The sequence below is a fragment of the Lygodium microphyllum genome, chromosome 11 (assembly GCF_053477565.2).
Source record: "Lygodium microphyllum isolate KBCC chromosome 11, Lygodium_microphyllum_v1.1.10, whole genome shotgun sequence".
Classification (NCBI taxonomy): Eukaryota; Viridiplantae; Streptophyta; class Polypodiopsida; order Schizaeales; family Lygodiaceae; genus Lygodium; species Lygodium microphyllum.
In genome coordinates, this window is record NC_141145.1 from 99,529,071 (window position 1) to 99,537,256 (window position 8,186).

At 38.9% G+C, this 8,186-nt stretch overlaps 1 pseudogene; it reads left to right on the top strand.

Annotated features, from left to right (window-relative positions):
- The first annotated feature begins 5,923 nt into the window (after positions 1 to 5,923).
- LOC148029149 (uncharacterized) lies at positions 5,924 to 7,214 on the top strand (annotated as a pseudogene).
- Positions 7,215 to 8,186: the final 972 nt, after the last annotated feature.

An 8,186-nucleotide genomic window follows, 5' to 3' on the forward strand; every position in this document is an offset into this window, starting at 1 on the left:
GGTAAGATCAATCTATATTTGGCATTGGACAAGTAGAAGAGCATGTGAGTAAAAAAGAAGTTCACTTATCATCTAAACTTGCTAACTAAGTTACCTTAGATGAGATGAGGATGAGATTTACACACACATTTGACAAATACACATACATACTCACATGCTCATCTACTTATCTGATGTCAAATGACATATGTGATGCATGATTTTAGTAAAATGGATTTGGAGGTTAAGAAGTTACATATTTACTATCCCTTTTTATGTTGTTATCTAGGTGTCCTTTGGCGATAACATACCTTAAACAAGGTTGTCTTATAGACATTTTGCTAATTAGTGGTGAAATTTTGCATTAGTTGTAGCCAATTTTTTGGGCTTGAGACTTCTTTTCTAGCCAAATCTGCAAACTTTTTTGAGTACATTGTTCATGATATTGAGCACTATCATTTGAAACTAGATGACATGGGCAACTATCAAGCTAGCCTTTAAGAGAAACACTATTCCCTAAGGTACTAACAACATGCTCTACACCAAATGCACAAAGATAATCAAATGCCTAGCAAAACAATAAGAAATTATGTCCATCCTAGAGATTTGATAATCCAATCCATAGTGGATAAATGCTTTTTTGCAATCCATAAAGGATACTAAAATCCATAACATTATCCTTATATCAAGTATTAAGGAGGTAAACAAGTACATGATCTTCCTCAATGACATAATGCTTGGTTGTTGAAGAATCCAAAATCCAATTCTGCCACAATTTTCCATTATATTTTGGCAACCAAAAAAATTCTCAATGAGACTTATTAGCTCTAGTGACCAAGTTCCTCATTAGATATGTGATAAATGAATGCTCTATAAAAACCTTATGTAAAATGGATGATTCAAAAGCACTAGTGAAGCCTATGCTTTGGTTTGACTAAGATGGTGGAATCAAGTCATAATGATTAGTAGCATAAGCTCACTACTCCTCTTTAACTAAGGGCACAACTGCTTTTCATCTTGTCTATTATGAACATAGTTAATTTATAAAGTTTGTGGTTTTATGTCAAAAGCCATCCTTTAGCACATAATGGAATATTTTCTTACTTAAAATCCTAGAAACATATGAACATCCCAATGAGACTAGATTTAGAGCATACCATTGTAGCATATAAGGAAGTATTTTCTTCAAAGGTTCACATTACAATATGTAAGTATAGCATGCAAGCTCATTAAAAAGTTTTTAAATCCATACTTCTTAGGAAAATCTACAATGTTAGACATCCAAAAGGGGATTTTTCAATCAACTTTGAAAAAAGTGCAAGTTCACAAAGAAAAAGGGGTCTTTTAACTTAGGAAAAACAAGTACTTGTAATGGATGTTTAACCTACCTCATGATTGCATTGCATGTGATAAAACATACGTCTTGATTGTGGATCCCTTCATGGATCATCATGAATTATAGCATGAAAAGGATGTGAATGAGAAGAATTTCAAAAGAAGGTGACGTGGTTATTTCAAAAACGTGTATTGACTTATATTTAGAAGTTTATGTACAAGGTCAAGTGTGAGAGACAAGAGATGGAAAATCACACTAAGAATTCTCGAACGTGGGATTTATAGAGCCTACTATATAGACCTTTCTTCACTTGTGTTACTTGTTAATGGCCTATACAATAAGTTTGCTTGTATCCAAATACTAAAGTGATGGAAATGAAATGCAAACAAAGAATGGAAAATTGGGTTGTTCAAGGGTACATTAAAAGGATATGCCTCATACTATTGTGCACTTGGCCTAAGGAATGAGTCAAACCATGGTCCATATTATGGATTTAACTCTCTAATCATGGCTTAAATCTATGCTCTCAAAGTCTTTTGTTTTCAAATCATAGTCAGATGGGGACTCTCTATACTCAATGTCTTTGATTTTCAAATCGTTGTTGAATGGTTAACTTTGTATACTCTTAAAGTCTTTGTTTTTTGATCATTGTTGAAGAAAAAAAGCTAGGTGGAGAAATGGACTAGGTCTACTTTGCAAGTTTCAAGGAGAAATGGTGGTCCTCTCTCTCTCTCTCTCTCTCTCTCTCTCTCTCTCTCTCTCTCTCTCTCTCTCTCTCTCTCTCTCTCTCTCTCTCTCTCTCTCTCTCTCTCTCTCCAAAAGGAGAAAAAGTATTGACTATTACTTAGATAGGCTTGTTTTCAAAAAGAAAAATAATAGTGCATGGTAAAGCTTTCCAACCAAAGAGCTTGATGGATGAGCCAAAGCATATCACAATCAAGGCTTGAAATTTGCTATTACAAGTTGCTAGCTTTGTAGTCACATCAAGTTGCTTTCGATATATTCATGTATATCAATAAGTGAAAGGGGTCTTTAATGTACGGAAGAAAAAAAGAATCACATGCAAGGCTTCTACTGAAAAGCTCTCTAATTTGTTAGGACTACCCAAATCGATGTTGTAAACATTTTTTTATTTATTACAATTAAATAATTCCTTGCTCCTTTTCTAAAATAATAAATTTATGTATGAGCACTTATATCAATGCTCATGAAATACAGCTAGTAAGTGCTAGATGAATGTAAAATTTTAGGGAAGAAAAAATTAACTTTTGTTGTAGAGGGCATATAACACTCAAATTTTAATATACAAGCTTTAAATCCTTAAATTTTCAAAGGTTTTTTAGTTATAAAAAAGGAAAAAGCTACCAAAGGAAAATGGAAGGTTTTTGTATTAGCTTCCAAAAAGTTTTACATTTGTAATGGGATCAAAAGATTGCCACTTCTCCTTCTTCTCTACATTTTCTCTCTTCCATGGAGTGCTCTTGGATTGAATTGGATGCAATGGGCGGAGGTAGTATAGTTGACCCTATTATAGAGTCAAAATTGTAATTTCATCCAAGGAAATGAATAAGGAGTTAAAATTCTCAAAAGCTTCTATGTGTGTGTGTGCGCGCGCGCGCGCACGTGTGTGCGTGTGTGTGATACCATCCCAAACAAGGGAAAAGAATGACAGCTTGCAAGCTAAGACAACAAATGCAAATGGGGCAAAGAATGCAAAATCAACCAATCAAGTGCACTCACTTGTGGCAAAAGGGAAAGATAAAGGGAAAGAGAAGATGAAAGAATCAGTGGGGATTGATCAAGATGGCTTTCAACAACCCAAGGAGGTGGTTGTACTGAAGCAGCACCCCCTCCAATCTTGTCATTGGGATGCTTCTACCCCTTCGCCAGGACAAACTTCTGCTTCATCCCCTACCCCTATTCTTCTAAATTGGGTAGGGGTTCTGAAGAAGGGCATCCCCATATGTGACTCAATGGAGGGGGAAAATGCTATCTCTGAAGGCATGCAGCCTATGCAGGTAGACGCCTAGCCTCTCATGTTTTGTTTTTCATCTTATATGCTCTATTGTACATACCTCTTTTATGTTTCAAACACTCAAGTGCTTTACATACAATGTACAGAGCCTCTGCAATGCTCCGAAGTGGAGGCTTTTATGGAATTATGTACATAAAATGCAGCCTGATATAGTTTGTTTGCAAGAGCACAATCAACACTCTATGGCTGGACATCATGTTTTTTTCTACGGCTATGATATATATTATGCTGGTACTGCTACCTATTCAGGTGTATGCATACTGATAAGACATGAGTTGGAACCTTAGCTGGCCTTTAATGACAGCAGTGGGCAGATGGATAGTTATACAATGCAATGTCAATGGTGATATTTTTGAGTTTGCATCGGTATATGCCTCTCAGACTTCTGCCATGAGGGGTTCTTTGTGGGATTCTATAGGTAGATATCCATGGAGATCCAATGCATTTATCTATGGAGATTTTAATAACTCCCCCCCTGCCTAGAGATAATACTACTTCCCGATCTCATATGTTATCATTGGAAAGGTAGAAATGGAATGATATGCTACTTTCTGTGCAAGCTGAAGACTTATGGATACTTCTCCAAGGGTCAGTCCCTGGATATACCTTTCACCATAATGCATTTACCACATATTGGGCAAGGCTTGGCAGATGGTATCTCTTTCATCCACAACAATTTGCAGATTTCAACCCCCATCTCCTTATAGATTTTTCATTGGGTTTGTCAGATCATGCTCCATTGTGGATGAATTTGCAACTTGCATGCCTCTGGATGATCTGCCACTCTTCTCAAGAAGATTATTTCATGTTAATTGGGCGTATATTCAGCATCATCATTTTCAGCAAATGATCAAATTGGCCATTCATCCCTTGTCATTACATGCACAGGAGGATATGAATTATGCATGGGATAGCTTTGTCTCCCGTGTGCAGAATGTCATTACGCAATATGGGAAATGGCATATGGCAAAATGGAGGAATGAGGTTAAAAATGCAAAAAGGATAGCACAACTATTGACTGAAATCTCTCAGTCAAGGTCACTTTTTGATTTGGAAAAAGATTCCCTCTCACATGCCCAATCTAAGCTTGTTGTCAATGATCAAAGGAAATCGCATAAATGGCAGATAAGGGCAAGAATGAAGCCCCTCATGGACAAGGGCTGCTCATCAAAAGCCTTTTTCTAGAGTTTGCATGCTACTCGAAAGAAAAAATCATGTCTGAGGCTTAGGAAGCTGGATGGCACTTGGACTCGCTCTTTCTCTGATCTCCAAGATGAATGCCACAATTATTTCCAGAAATTGTTTTCTGCACCTGGTTTCCCGTCAAATTAAGTGATTGATGCCAGGAATGAATTTCTCCAATATGTCTCTGGAATAGTTCAGCAGGATGATGCTCTTACCTTAGAGAGGCTTTTTACTGATACAGAACTGGATGATGCATTGCTACACCTCAGTAAACATAAGTCTCCTATCTTGGCCTAATGGTGGAATTTTATATTTCCTTTTGGGACGACTTAAAAGAGGTCCTCTTGCAGATGATTAATGTTGCTTGGCAAGAAAAACAGATGTTGCACTCTTGGAAGCATGGCTTAGTCAAGCTTGTGCCCAAAAAACATCTCAGTGATCATATATCAGATTGGAGGCCCATTACTTTGATGCCTATGCTTTACAAACTTATTGCCAAAATGATTGTGCATAGGCTATAGGGGATACTGCATGCAGGATTTAATCCTCATCATTATGGGTTTGTGCCGAGAAGACAAATCCATGATAATATATCCAATGCCTTGACTGCAATTGAATATGCTAAATACTCGCATCAAGACGTACTTATATTGCAGGTGGATATTGCTAAGGCCTTTGATAATGTCCAATGGGATTTTATTTTTTAGATCATGACTAAGTTGGGCTTTTGGTCCCAAGATGCAATTGTTGTTTACTGGCTTTACTCTGACTCTACTGCTTAGTGCATTTTGGGGGGGTATTTGTCTCGCTCATGGATATTGGGTCGATCAGTCAGGAAGGTCTGTCCTCTTAGTGCTCTTTTCTATGCAATTGTGACCCATCCTCTTCTGGTATATCTTGATCACTTAACAAACATAGGGCAGATGACTAGTCTTCAAATCCCAGGGGCTACATCATTTTTGGCACAAGCGTATGCTGATGATTCTTTTTTCATGCCACAGAATTCTCCAAGGGACCTTCGCATGCTTATGGCCACTCTTTCACTATATGGTCTGGCAATGGGATTACATGTTAATTTTGACAAATCTAAATTGCTTCCCCTCAAACAATGTGACTGGCACTCTATTCTATGGCCTGGTTAGGTGGTGCTTTCCATAGATATTGTCAAGCATCTAGGATACCCCATAGGATGGCATATCACTAGGAAAATGCAACTGAAATGGATTTTCCAAAGACTGCAACATAAACTGGAATACTGGAAGATTTCTACTTGGCCCCTTCATGTCAGGCTCAGAATAGTACAATCCATTGTGATGTCTTATGTCTAGTTCTATTTTCCTTTGCTGCATTGGTCATCCAGGGATATCTCCACTTTTATGTCTCAAGCTATGGAGATGCTATGGAAGACAAAAGCTTCTGTGAAAGCATTGAGACTCATGAGGATGGAAATGATGTGCTCTCCAAGGATGCATGGTGGACTAAATATCCTCAATATAAGATATCATGTCCTTGCAAGGAAGGCTACCATGTTGCATACTTTCTTCCGTCAACAACAACCGTGGACTTGTGTGCTAGCATCCATGTGTGCCAACATGAGCACTTCTGCATATGGTCATTGGATTACGGATTTCTAGGAGGTTGTCATTGGCAGATTTGTGGGCAGAATACATGGTTGTCCTTTCTCTACTGCTTTGATACTTGATTGGAAACAGGTTCTCTCTAAGGTCAAATGGGCTTCTGATAGTTGTTTGGGGACAAACTCCATGCGAAAAGAAAGCATTCATTGGAGTGCCATTTTTGGCATTCCTCTTGCTTTACAGGAACCTATTCAGGCATACAATCTTATGAAACTAGGAATTAGGTACATACAGGATGTGGTGGATGATCGGGAATATACTTTATCCTTTCCTCGGGCCATGACCTTTTATGCATTGGGAATGCATCGTAGGTTTATATGGAAGAAAATTGTTGATTTATTGCATCCCTTTCTACCAATCCCACCTATGCTTGATACAGACACGCTTATGGATTGGCAATTACAGCCATCTACTACATGCATTCGTCTTGTCTCTCTTTCTGCCTTAACTTCCATCAAAGTATACAAGCTTCTTCAGCCTGCCCCATGGATTCAGCAGCATGCTAATTCTCTGTGGCACTTAACGAAGTCTCTTGCATGGTGGCAGAAGAATCTTAGGATGCTCTGGAAGTGTAAAATGCCACTGAAACAAAGGCTTTTTCTTTGGAGATGTTTGACAGGCACACTGCCAGTGGGGGGTCAAACTTGTTGAACGTCACATTGCATCATCCACATGTCTGAGATGTTTGGCTCCCTCAGAGACTGTCCCTCATTTATTTTGGCATTGTCCTTGTTCCAGGATTCTCCTCACGAGAATTTTAGATTCACTTCGGCTTCATTTCCCGAGTCATAGCTTTGGGAAACATTTCTGGCTCTTTGCCAGATTTATGCATTCTTTGTCTCAATACTCACTCTTTCTTTTTTGGGTGAGATATTGGGCTCTTTGGACAATCTGGAGGCATCATAATCTGGCATACTTGGGTCGCCAAAATCACCAGCAATATGAAACCTTCCGAGCCTCACTGCGGCTATCTCTATATGATGCCAGCTATGAGGGTGACATGGATGCTTCCTGCATAGAGCTTTTCTTTTTATGTTTCTGATAGTTTGGGGTAGCCCCCTTTTCCGGGGTCCCCAGCTTGTAAATTTGTGAGCACATAAATATACTGCACTAGATATTACCAACAAAAGAAAAAGTGTGTGAGTGTGATAGAAGAAATCAATAGTAACTTTGAAGTTCCTTCACATATATATCATGAAGTTACTTCCCATTAGCTAAAGCTGTTACAAGGTACTCTTTCAATGAATTTGATTGACTAATTTTGAATTAATCCAACCATCTTATATAGTCTAGTTCTTCAAGAATGAATTCCTTTACCTAAATCCAAAGTCCAATGGAAATGAAGTAGGAATAAATCTTAGTTCATTGATCATGATACTATCTTGCACAAACTACTTTCATATTTGTGCAATTGAGCTATGTTCACTTGCATGGAGCATACGTGCAAGAAGATGAACAAGAAATTTCATTTACTTGTGTGGATCACATGATCATATAGGGCTATTGTGGGAGCCTTTGCTCAACAGCCAAGACCCACGGACCGCCTATTTTTTCAAGCATTCCAAGCCAAGCACTAATGGCTACCTCTCACATAGTCGACGCGCCATCCATATCTACGGGTGTAGTGAGCTTACCTCCATGCCGTTCGAGTTACCTCCTCTCCCGCACACCCTGGTAGCTCCGCGATCCAAGTGCAAGCTTCAAGCAAGCTCCATCCTCAAGCTCCATGCTCCAAGCTCCGTCACCGCGAGCAAGAGAAGAGAAGAGAAGAGAAGAGAAGAAGAGAGGAGGAGATGGAGAGCTTCTCCACCCCACGGTCCCTCACCCTCACACACTCACTCCCTCACACTCTCACACTCCCTCTCTCAAGCAGAAGCTGAAGCAAGCAAGAAGAAGAAGAAGAAGAGGAGAGCCACTTTTTGCCACACACAAGAATGAGCTTCTCATTCACTTTTCAACTTTATATACAAAACCTTAAATCCCTTTTGGGCGGTCATCCCCTTTTCCCTTTTTT